The sequence below is a fragment of the Bombina bombina genome, chromosome 1 (assembly GCF_027579735.1).
Source record: "Bombina bombina isolate aBomBom1 chromosome 1, aBomBom1.pri, whole genome shotgun sequence".
Lineage (NCBI taxonomy): Eukaryota > Metazoa > Chordata > Amphibia > Anura > Bombinatoridae > Bombina > Bombina bombina.
The window spans coordinates 1395786500-1395799541 of NC_069499.1; positions in this window are offsets into that span (position 1 = coordinate 1395786500).

Genomic DNA, 13042 nt, shown 5'->3' on the forward strand with positions numbered 1-13042 from the left:
GCCATTATGAATAAGCTGGGAGCAGTAAGGGGCCATTAATTTCCTCTTAGATGAGGTTTCGCTAGAGAAATCTTGAAATAATAATAGTTTGTTGTAATCTATTATAAGGGCATCCTATTTCTTATAGCTTTCATAATTTCCACTTTGTCCTGGAATTTCAAGTATTAACTATACTCATCCTCTTTCGGGTGAACCATTTGAATTATTTTTGGGGGGGACCTATCCTGTGGGCTCTTTCCACAGTTAGCGGTAATAGAGCAGGGGGCAAAACCTAAAGCTTGTGGGAGCGTTACTGATGTAAATTTCATTAGGTCTTTATATTCTATCATTTCAGCAAACCTATAATTCTTATATTATTTCGCCTGAGCGATCCTCCAGATCCTCCAGGCGATTAAGTAGGGTATTAATTTGAGGCTTCTTGTGCATGATTTGCGAGTCTTGGGTGTTGGTTAAATCCTCTAAGTCTGAGATCCTATTCTCAGCCCTCTGCCAATCTATTAGAAAAATGTCTCACTTCGGAGGAGGAGAGCTAGGATGTTGGTAGAAGATATTAGCTAGTTCCGTTTTGATATCATTGAATTGAGGCGCTATCAACTCAGATAATTGTGTTAATATAGACTGTGGGTCTGGTAAAGGGTTACCCATCTCTTGATTAACCTCTGAGCCACTAGTATCTTGAGCTTTTGTTTTCCGAATCTTTTATTTTGGGGGGCATATTTTGGTGAACTGTGTTTCCCTTGTGTCATGAATTTTTCCATAGGTCAGTGAAAAAAACCACTTATGAGCAACAAAAATATATATATCTCTATATGTATCTACCTCTTTTAGGTGTGATAGTGTATGTGCATGGGCCGTTATGGGGTCCAGTGAAAGTTGAAGTGTTAACGTGTAATATTACTTCTTTCTACTATGACAAAATCGATCGTGAAAAGGTGGACTATACCTACAAAATAAGAAAAAAGGAAAAAAAAAAACGAAATAAAACAATATCTTTAAGTGAACGGTGCGTGTGAACAAACAAAAGAAAAAAAAAAAAAAAAAAAAAACACAAAAAATAGAGTGGCCCCCCCTATAAGGAACAAGATTTGCTCTGCTCGGGATTTAAACTTCTTCTTTTCCTTCCTCCCTTCCTTCTGTCCTCTCTCTGCCTCCCCCTCTCTCTTCCTCTCTCAGAAAAAGAACCTCATTAATGGTAAGGGGCTAAATTTATAAATACTTCTTAGACAGCAATGATCTATTAATTGCCCTTTATAAAAGAATTTTTCTTCTCTTATCTCTCTTTTCTCACTTTTCCTACTCCTTACAACCCTTTTCCTGTGGGGAATTGCTCTTTCAAGAATCTCTTTTGGGCTTTACATAAGTATACTTTTACTCAAATACTGAGAATATAAACTTAAAAACGAGCTGATTATTATGTCACAATACACCATGTCCTAACTCTCTGATGGGCTTGCTTTATTACTTTTAATATTATTCTTGTTTTGTTTTTTTTTTCCCCTTTTATTATAAAAATAAAATTTCTGAAAAAAATACAAACAATCCACAAGAAGCTAGTTCTACTTTATAGCTGAATCTAATTTCAGCTTTGCAATTTACGAACTGAGATATTTTATTCAAAACACTAAGAATAGGAACCTTTTAGCAAAGAGCTAACAATATTGTGTCCAATGCGGCAGTCCTAAGTCTCTAAATGGCAGCCGTAATACTTTTGATACTATTCTTTCTACTTTAGCACCATGGAGAGACACATGAGGATTAATAGACTTCAGCACACTTAGGTCTTTTTAGCAATGTTCAACTTGTAAATATCTTCTCCATATATCAGAAACTTCAGGTAACCAGGTGAGTCTCTGAATAAAGTATGAGCAGATCACGAAAAGCTGATACTGCTTTATCCCTTCAGTAGTTGCACAAAAGAAAGATACTGTGAAGCTATAGATACTCCAAATAAAAAGCTGGGTAGACTCTGCAACACACGATCCCAAAATTTGGTAATGATTAATGTAATTGTCACATAGTCAGCTATCAGTATAGCAGTAACGGTTGTCACCTTCAACAGCAAACATACAATGTCAGGCACCCCTCCATTCATGAGCCCACCGCTCAAGTGTAAGATACTGGGAACCAGGGACTTGGTGTAATACTTGCAGTTTCTTGGGGAGTATAAGGATCCAAATCAATACCACAGCCCGAGTTTCCACTTTGAGAGATCTGAAGAGAGAGCGCGTGCCCACTTGAAGCAAGGTACTGCTTACGGCCGATGATCCGTGTCTCGTCAAACAAGAGGGTGTTCTTTCGGTAGCCGGCGGGGCAGAAGGTTTACTCCCAGGGGATAGGGGGTGACACTCGGATCTCTCCGTGGAGTCCAGCAAACCCCTCTCAACCACAAGCGAGCAACGTTCCGCCGCCCGGCCTGGGGCTCGTCCTTTACTTTCGACCGGACCACTGCTTCAGTATCGATATCCCTCTGGTGGATCACTTGCGTCTGTGTGATACTTCTGTAACAGCAGCGGATTACACGCACGTCCTTTTAGGCTTCCTGCAGCTTGACGCCAGAAGGGCGATCTGTGCCCAAACAAGCCCAGGTGAGTGTAGGCCTTGGGGCTGTTAAGCGTGGGGAGATGGGAGCGCGGGTACTCTGTTCCAGCAACTGCACTGGAGGATCACTGTGACGTGAAGGCTCCTCCCCAAACAGGAAGTCTAGGAGTTTCTCTGTTCTGTAACATAGTATTAATCACAGAGTCAGAGAAACCTCTTTGACTAAGAATCAAGCCGTTCAATCTCCATACCTTCAAATTTAAGGATTTGAGATCCTGATGGAAAAAAGGACCTTGCGATAGAAGGTCTGGTCTTACTCGGAAGAGTCCAGACGGTTGGCAAGAGGCCATCCGGACGAGATCTGCATACCAAAACCTGTGAGGGCCATGCTGGAGCCACCAGCAGAACAAACGAGCATTCCTTCAGAATCTTGGAGATTACTCTTGGAAGAAGAACTAGAGGCGGAAAGATATAGGCAGGATGATACTTCCAAGGAAGTGACAATGCATCCACTGCTTCCGGCCTGAGGATCCCTGGATCTGGACAGATACCTGGGAAGTTTCTTGTTTAGATGAGAAGCCATCAGATCTATTTCTGGAAGTCCCCACATTTTGAACAATCTGAAGAAATACCTCTGGGTGAAGAGACCATTCGCCCGGATGTAACGTTTGGCGGCTGAGATAATCCGCTTCCCAATTGTCTATACCTGGGATATGAACCGCAGAAATTAGACAGGAGCTGGATTCCGCCCAAACCAGAATTTGAGATACTTCTTTCATAGCCAGAGGACTGTGAGTCCCTCCTTGATGATTGATATATGCCACAGTTGTGACATTGTCCTGTCTGAAAACAAATGAACGATTCTCTCTTTAAGAAGAGGCCATGACTGAAGAGCTCTGAAAATTGCACGGAGTTCCAAATATTGATTGGTAATCTCACCTCCTGAGATTCCCAAACCCTTGTGCTGTCCAGAGACCCCCAAACTGCTCCCCAACCTGTCAGACTTGCATCTGTTGAAATCACAGTCCAGGTTGGAAGAACAAAAGAAGCCCCCCGAACTAAACGTTGGTGATCTGTCCACCACGTCAGAGAGTGTCGTACAATCGGTTTTAAAGATATTAACTGAGATATCTTTGTATAATCCCTGCACCACTGTTCAGCATACAGAGCTGAAGAGGTCGCATGTGAAAACGAGCAAAGGGGAGTTGCGTCCGATTGCAGCAGTCATAAGGTTACCTTTGGTCTGAGGAATCAATGAACTTTTCGGCAAATTGATCCTCCAACCATGATCTCGAAGAAACAATACGAGTCGATTCGTAGAGATTCTGCTAAATGTGAAGACTGAGCAAGTACCAAGATATCGTCCAAATAAGGAAATACCACAATACCCTGTTCTCTGATTACAGACAGAAGGGGCACTGAGAACCTTTGTAAAAAATCCTTGGAGCTGTTGCTAGGCCAAACGGCAGAGCCACAAATTGGTAATGCTTGTCTAGGAAAGAGAATCTCAGAACTGATAGTGATCTGGATGAATCGGAATATGCAGATATGCATCCTGTAAATCTATTGTGGACATATAATGCCCTTGCTGAACAAAAGGCAGAATAGTCCCTTATAGTTACCATTTTGAATGTTGGGTATCCTTACATAACGATTCAATATTTTTAGATCCAGAACTGGTCTGAAGGAATTCTCCTTCTTTGGTACAATGAAGAGATTTGAATAAAACCCCAGTCCCTGTTCCAGAACTGGAACTGCATAATTACTCCAGCCAACTCTAGATCTGAAACACATTTCAGAAATGCTTGAGCCTTCGCTGGATTTAGTGGGACACGGGAAAGAAAAAATCTCTTTGCAGGAGGCCTTATTTTGAAGCCAATCTGTACCCCTTCTGAAACAATGTTCTGAATCCAAAGATTGTGTGAATTGAATTGATCCCAAATTTCTTTGAAAAATCGTAATCTGCCCCCTACCAGCTGGGCTGGAATGAGGGGCTGCACCTTCATGTGGACTTGGGAGCTGGCTTTGGTTTTCCTAGAAGGCTTGGATTTATTCCAGACTGGAGATGGTTTTCCAAACTGATTACCGCTCCTGTGGATGAAGGATCAGGCTTTTGTTCCTTATTGTGACGAAAGGAACGAAAACGATTATTAGACCTAAATTTACCTTTAGATTTTTTATCCTGTGGTAAAAAAGTTCCTTTCCCTCCAGTAACAGTTGAGATAATAGAATCCAACTGAGAACCAAATAATTGATTACCCTGGAAAGAAAGGGAAAGCAAAGTTGACTTAGAAGACATATCAGCATTCCAAGTTTAAGCCATAAAGCTCTTCTAGCTAAAATAGCTAGGAGACATATACCTGACATCAACTCTAATGATATCAAAGATGGCATCACAAATAAAGTTATTAGCATGTTGAAGAAGATTAACAATGCTATGAGAATTATGATCTGTTACTTTGTTGCGCTAAAGCTTCTAACCAAAAAGTTGAAGCTGCAGCAACATCCGCTAAAGATATAGCAGGTCTAAGGAAGATTACCTGAACATAAGTAAGCTTTTCTTAGAAAGGATTCAATCTTCCTATCTAAGGATCCTTAAAGGAAGTACTATCTGCCGTAGGGAATAGTAGTACGTTTAGCAAGAGTAGAGAGTAGCCCCATCAACTTTAGGGATTTTGTCCCAAAACTCTAATCTGTCAGATGGCACAGGATATAATTGCTTAAAAACGTTTAGAAGGAGTAAATGAATTACCCAAATTATTCCATTCCCTGGATATTACTTCAGAAATAGCAACAGGGACAGGAAAAACTTCTGGAATAACTACAGGAGATTTAAAAACCTATTTAAATGTTTTAGATTTAGTATCAAGAGGACCAGAATCCTCTATTTCTAATGCAATTAAGACCTCTTTAAGCAAAGAACGAATAAATTCCATTTGTGAATAAATATGAAGATTTATCAGTATCAACCTCTGAAACAGAATCCTCTGAACCAGAGGAATCATTATCAGAATCAGAATGATGATGTTCATTTTAAAAATATAATCTGAAAAATGAGAAGTTTTAAAAGACCTTTTACGGTTACTAGAAGGAGGAATAACAGACAATAGCCTTCTTAATGGATTTAGACACAAAATCTCTTATGTTAACAGGAACACTAGTATTAGATGTTGATGGAACAGCAACAGGTAATGTAGTATTACTAAGGAAATATTATCTGCATTAACAAGTTTTGTCATGACATCATTACAAACAACAGCTGGAGGAACAGATACCACAAGTTTACAGCAGATACACTTAACTTGGTAGATTCCAGCACCAGGCAGTGATTTTCCAGTAGTATCTTCTGGACTCAGGGTCAATCTGGGGACATCTTGCAATATGTAATAGAAAAAACAACATATAAGCAAAATTTATCAATTCCTTAAATGACAGTTTTCAGGAATGGGAAAAAATGCCAATGAACAAGCTTCTAGCAACCGAAAGCAATAAATAATGAGACTTAAATATTGTGGAGACAATAATGACGCCCATATTTTTTAGGCGCCAAAAAAGACGCCCACATTATTTGGTGCCTAAATGCTTTTGGCGCCAAAAATGACGGCCACATCCGGAACGCCGACACTTTTGGGCACAAAAACGTCAAAAAAATGACGCAAACTTCCGGCGACACGTATGACGCCGGAAATAGAAAAAAAATTTTTGCGCCAAAAAAGTCTGCGCCAAGAGTCTGCCCCCCCACTAAATTACAAAAAATAATAAAATAATTACAATTTTTTAAAACTAATTACACCTAATCTAATCCCCTAATAAAATAAAAAAGCCCCCAAAATAAAAAAAGCCCTACCCTATACTAAATTACAAATAGCCCTTAAAAGGGCCTTTTGCTGGGGCATTGCCCCAAAGTAATCAGCTCTATTACCTGTAAAAAAATTACAATACCCCCCCAACATTACAACCCACCACCCCACACACCCAACCCTACTCTAAAATCCACCCAATCCCCCCTTAATAAAACCTAACACTAACCCCTTGAAGATCACCCTACCTTGAGACGTCTTCACCCAACTGGGCAGAAGTGGACTCCTCCAGACGGCCAGAAGTCTTCCATCCGATCCCGGGCAGAAGAGGACCTCCAGATGGGCAGAAGTCTTCAATCCAGGCAGCATCTTCTATCTTCATCCATCCAGAGCGGAGCGGGTCCATCTTCAAGCCAGCCGAAGCAGAGCACTCTCTTCCAACGACATCTCAACTGAAGAATGAAGGTTCCTTTAAAATAACTTCATCCAAGATGGCATCCCTTGAATTCCGATTGGCTGATAGGATTCTATCAGCCAATCGGAATTAAGGTATGAAAAATCCTATTGGCTGATGCAATCAGCCATTAGGATTGAAGTTCAATGGCAATTGGCTGATCCAATCAGCCAATAGGATTGAGCTCGCATTCTACTTTGGCTGTTCCAATCAGCCAATAGAATGCGAGCTCAATCCTATTGGCTGATTGTATTAGCCAAATAGGATTTTTCCAACCTTAATTCCGATTGGCTGATAGAATCCTATCAAGCCAATCGGAATTCAAGGGACGCCATCTTGGATGACGTCATTTAAAGGAATCTTCATTCTTCAGTTGGATGTCGTTGGAAGAGGATGCTCCGCGTCGGCTGGCTTGAAGATGGACCCGCTCCGCTCCGGATGGATGAAGATAGAAGATGCCGCCTGTATGAAGGACTTCTGCCCGCCTGGAGGTCCTCTTCTGCCCGGATCAGATGAAGGGCTTCTGGCCGTCTGGAGGTCCACTTCTGCCCGGTTGTGGTGAAGACGTCCTCAAGGAGGGTGATCTTCAAGGGGTTAGTGTTTAGGTTTTATTAAGGGGGGATTGGGTGGATTTTAGAGTAGGGTTGGGTGTGTGGGGTGGTTTGTTGTAATGTTTGGGGGGGGTATTGTAATTTTTTTACAGGTAATAGAGCTGATTACTTTGGAGCAATGCCCCGCAAAGGCCCTTTTAAGGGCTATTTGTAATTTAGTATAGAGTAGGGGCTTTTTTATTTTGGGGGCTTTTTATTTTATTAGGGGATTAGATTAGGTGTAATTAGTTTAAAAAATTGTAATTATTTTATTATTTTTTATATTTAGTGTTTTTTTTGTACTTTAGTTTATTTTATTTAATTGTAATTAGTTTAATTTAATTTAGGGTAATTAATTTAATTTATAGTGTAGTGTTAGGTGTAATTGTAACTTAGGTTAGTGGTTTATTTTACAGGTAAATTTGTACTTATTTTACTAGGTAGTTATTAAATAGTTAATAACTATTTAATAACTATTCTATCCTAGTTAAAATAAATACAAACTTGCCTGTAAAATAAAAAAAATCCTAAAATAGCTACAATGTAATTATTAGTTACATTGTAGCTATCTTAGGGTTTATTTTATAGGTAAGTATTTAGTTTTAAATAGGACAAATTTTAGTTAATTGTAGTTATTTTATTTCGATTTATTTAAATTATATTTAAGTTGGGGGGGTTAGGTTTAGGGGTTAGACTTAGATTTAGGGTTAATACATTTAATATAGTGGGTGGCGACATTTGTGGGCAGCAGATTAGGTGTTAATAAATGTAGGTAGTGTGTCGGGCGATGTTAGGGGATGGCAGATTAGGGGTTAGTAAAATGTTACTAGTGTTTGCGAGGCGGGAGTCTGGTGTTTAGGGGTTAATATATTTATTACAGTGGCGGCGATGTCCGGTCAGCAGATTAGGGGTTAAAAAAATGTATTTAAGTGTTTGCGATGTGCGGGGGGGCCTCGGTTTAGGGGTTAATAGGTAGTTTATGGGTGTTAGGTGTACTTTTTAGCACTTTATTTAAGAGTTTTATGTTTACGGCGTTAGCCCATAAAACTCTTAACTACTGACTTTTAAATACGGGTAGGAGTCTTGACAGGAGAGGCTGTACCGCTCACTTTTTCCAAGACTCGTAATACCGGCGTTAGGCAAGTCCCATTAAAAAGATAGGATACGCAATTGACGTAAGGGGATTTGCGGTATGCTCGAGTCGCGGAAAAAAGGTGAGCGGTACACCTGTACCTTGCCAGACTCATAATACCAGTGGGAGTAAAAAAGCAGCGTTGGACCCTCTCAACGCTGCCTTTTTAAAGCTAACGCAAGACTCGTAATCTAGGCGAAAATAAATAAACATGAGAATGCCTAAATAAACAATTTTCTGGGCGAAGTGGTGCATTATCTAACAGAAAAGCAGGGGTCCAATATTTTGGACCATGACTGTATATAGGTATAGATATATATTGTGTCAAAAAAAACATCAGGCTCTATGTAGAAATAATGTTTTTATGAATAAATTATAACATATTTCTGCTATGTGAAGAACATTAAATGTGAAATATTCATATTTTCATGTCGGGTTAGTGCACTTGAGAAGATATGATCGGGTTTTGCGCACGAATATTGAATAAGTTATCTGCCCACGATATTCTAAGTTCGGCTTTTACGTTGGGTTTTATCGCGCGAGCAAAAACACTTTACTTTTAACTCATAATACAAGCGCAACCCCGATGATCACAAAACACATCTAGTGCAGTTAACGCTCGAGCTGGAGTAATCTGGCCCTAAACCAGCTCAAATTACTCTAGAAAATTGATGAGATCAATCTACATATGTAGAGCTGTGACAGAAAGTAATGGACACTACACAAAAGTGTCCTTCCTATTTTTTTTCCCGCACGTTAAGTTTACACACACGTCGGGTTAGCGCATGTTTGCTCGGTTATGCATATGTCTGTTTTTTGCCGCCCAGTATTCTCCTTCTTAGTGTCAGCAGTTCGGCGTGCGTTCGGATGTAATGTTGTTTCTCCTGTTTTTTTCAGTTTGGGCTTAGTGTTGCTTTATTCCTGTTAAAGCTGCTTATTAGGGGGTAATGTTTTCCATTCCTCAAGAGCTTTTATAGGTAGTTTACTAGTGTTTATTGCATTGCTTTGCCATATGCTATATTGAAGCAGCAGGATTATGTCCCTAAAATCTACATAAGAAACTGAATCTCCTGAATGCCTTTCCACAATTAATAGGTGTACCTATTGTAGGAAAGTGGAAGTGCATTCTCCAGCTCATTAATGGGGCTCATGTTTAGATTTGTTAATGCAATCAGATCGATCTAATGCTGTTTCTTTGGGGGTACTAATGCAGGCTACTCTTTGTTCATTACAGTTAGTGCTAAGGTAATGTCCTCCTGCCATGAATTTAATTTTATCAAGGTTGCTGTTTCTGAAGTGTTGGCTGCTCTCCCCCGCCTTTAAACAAGTGTAAAAGGTGAGTTCAGATTTTACCTTCTACAAGTGCTATGTGCCCTGACACAATGGATACTTATATGTCTTCAGATTGTGAAGTTTCCTCTGGGGATGATGATTCCTCATCTGAAGTTTAACCTGATATTTCCTCTATTTTGTTTAAAGTTGAACATATTCATTCTCTTTTAAAAGATGTCCTAGTTACTTTAGGGGTTAAAGATTCTAAAGTTTCTGATGATAAACCTTGTAATTAATTAAATTAAATTAAAAATTAAGTTTTTAGGGACTGTTGTTAAACTCCCTGAGGTTTTCCCTGTGCCTGATGCTGTCCATGACATGATATCTAGGGAAATGGTCTAAACCAGGTGTGTCTTTTACTTCTTCTTCAAGGTTTAAAAAGTTATATCCTTTATCTGCTGCTAATCTAGATTTATGGTAAATAGTTCCCAAGGTGGATGGGGCCATTTCCCTCTGACTAAACGTACTACTATTTCCTTTGGAAGAGAGTACTTCTTTTAAGGAGCCTTTAGACTGAACGCTAAAATCTTTTCATAGAAGGGGCCTTTTTACATGCAGTTTATATTTTTAGACCAGGCTATTTCTATTGCTGATAGTAGCTATGCTACTACTTACTGGTTGTCTAGTCTTTCAGAGAGGTAATTCTAATGACCCTGTTAGTGCAAATTTATTGGGTTTGCTTCAGAGTGACTATTCTTTACTTGTGATGCTGTTTTTGATATTATGAAGAGTAATGTCAAAAGCATGCCATTAGCAATTCTCTTGTCAGGAGGGCCTTGTGGCTTAAATCCTGATCTGCTGATATGGGTGGTCTAAATATAGATTATATGTCTGTTTTCTTTCAGGGAAGAAGTTATTTGGTTCTGATTTAGATTTTATTATTTACACTATTACTGGTGGTAAAGGGGTTTGGTTATTCTTTCTCAAGACAGAAAGTCTAAAAGGTAATCCAAAGCTTCCAATCATTTTCATTCCTTTTGTCAAAACAAGGAACAGAAAACTAATTCCTCTGCTCCAAAGCAAGGTTCAATCTGGAAGTCCTATGGTAACTGGAATTAAGTCATAGCAGGGTAAGAAATCTATCCGATACTTCCAAAACTGTGTGAAGGTGAGGCCCCCCCGATTCAGAAGTTCTGGTAGAGGGCAGATTAAGCCTCTTTCAGGAGGCTTCATTTCAGTCTGTTCCAGATCCCTGGGTTCAGAATAATGTTTCTCAGGGATATTGAATAGGATTCAGAACAAGGCTTCCCAGAGGAAGTTTTTTTTTTCTGTCCAATGATCTAAGGAATCCTGTAAAAGCTAAAGGTTTTCTTCAGTCTGTCTAGATATGGAAAATATGAGAGTGATTGTTTTAGTTCCTTTGCAAGAACAGGGGATGAGATTTTATTCAAATCTTTTCATTGTTCCAAAAAAAGGAAGGTACTTTCAGACCAGTTCGATCTAAAGGCTCTGAACAAATTTGAAAGGATTCCATCTTTCAGAATGTAAACTATCAGGACTATTCTGCTTTTGTTCAGCTAGGTCAGCTGTCCAAAAGATCTTTTTTGGATATCCCGTTACAAGTCAGTCTCTAACTTGTTGGCAGGATCATCAATTTATTATTCAGGGGGCTCTTTTTGCTCTTCCTACTGGACTGTGATCACTACAAATGCAAGCCTTTAGGTTGGGGGCTGTCTTGGGGGTCTCTGGTCAGCCAGGGGGTTTAAAAATCCTCAGGTGGCGAGGTTACCAATCAGTGCTCTAGAACTCTGTGCAATTTTCAGGGGCCCTTCAAGTTTGGCCTCTGTTGAAAAAAATCTCATTTGCATGTCAGTCAGAAAATGTCACAACAGTAGCTTATTTCAACATCAGTTCCCTGGGAATGATAGATAGTGTCTCGGATTAGAATGCTTAGTTGTGAGACATAGGGGTTTCTCTGATTCTGTGATTGAAACCTGATTCAGGCTTATAAACCTGCAACTAGGAAAATCATTCACAAGGTTCAGAAAGGCCTTTATTTCTTGGTGTATAAATCATATATTTGTCCTGCATTCTTTCAGGATTCCTAGGATTCTGCAGTTTTTGTAGGATGGTCTAGATAAGGGGCTATCTGCCAAGGCAGATTTAAGCTCTTTCAGTTTTTGTTCCACAGAAAGAGTGGTATCTTCTGATTATTTATTGTTTTGTTCAGGCTTTGGTTCGTATCAATCTTTTTAAGCCTATTACTCCTCCATGGAATTTTAACCTATTGTTAAGGGTTTTGCAGGCTCATCCTTTTGTAACTTATGCAATAAATTGGACATTATCACTTTCTGTGTTGGTTTCTTTTGGCTATTTCTTCTGCAAAAGAAGTTTCCTCAGTTTTCTACTCTTTCTTGTTTAAAATTGTATTCAATATCTGAATCATGAAGAAAAAATTGTGGGTTTCATTTCCCTTTAACTTCATGATTCAGATTATTTACTTCTATTATCTAATGTACCTCTTGAATAGCCTTTGTTGAAATGTGTGCTGCATACTGAGGAAGGCTTTTGGATTGTGCACATGTGACCTTACTTGGTTATGGGGATAGGCATAGTAGTTAATACAAGGGAAACCATGGCTATTAGATTAAGAATAAGTATCAATTTACTCAAAGCAATTTCATTTTTCTACAATGCATTTTTCTACATTATGAGTTATTGTTAAAATGCCTTTATATTTCCTGAAAGAATGTGAGGAAGCCATAGAAAGAACGGACGTGACAGCACTTCAGACTGTTTAGCCATTTGGCATCCCTGTAGATTACATGGATCCGACTACTATTAGCCTAGTGAAGAAAAAGGTTATTAACTTCATTAAAACCACAGATAAGTTGGGACATTGTTATAACAACAGATGCTCGTAGTTGCATTAGGACAGTGTTGCAAATAATTGTAACAGACGATAGGTGATTAACAAAAGATGACTCAGTCATGTCCTGAAGCAACTAAAATGAAAATCAGTTATGTTTTTGTTATGTACTGCAATGCATATTACCAAGCCATTACAAGCAATTACAGGTGTTCCTGCAGAGTGAGGCTTTTTACATTTCCCTTTATGTTTGCAAGTGACTGTGTAAGAGGCTGTGTGGGGGGTCTGAATGTCTAAAATCAGCATGACCCTGCAGGGGCAGACTTCACTCAATTCTTTTTAAAAATGGGCTGACCCTTAAAGTCTTATTAAGTGGCAAGCTGCCTA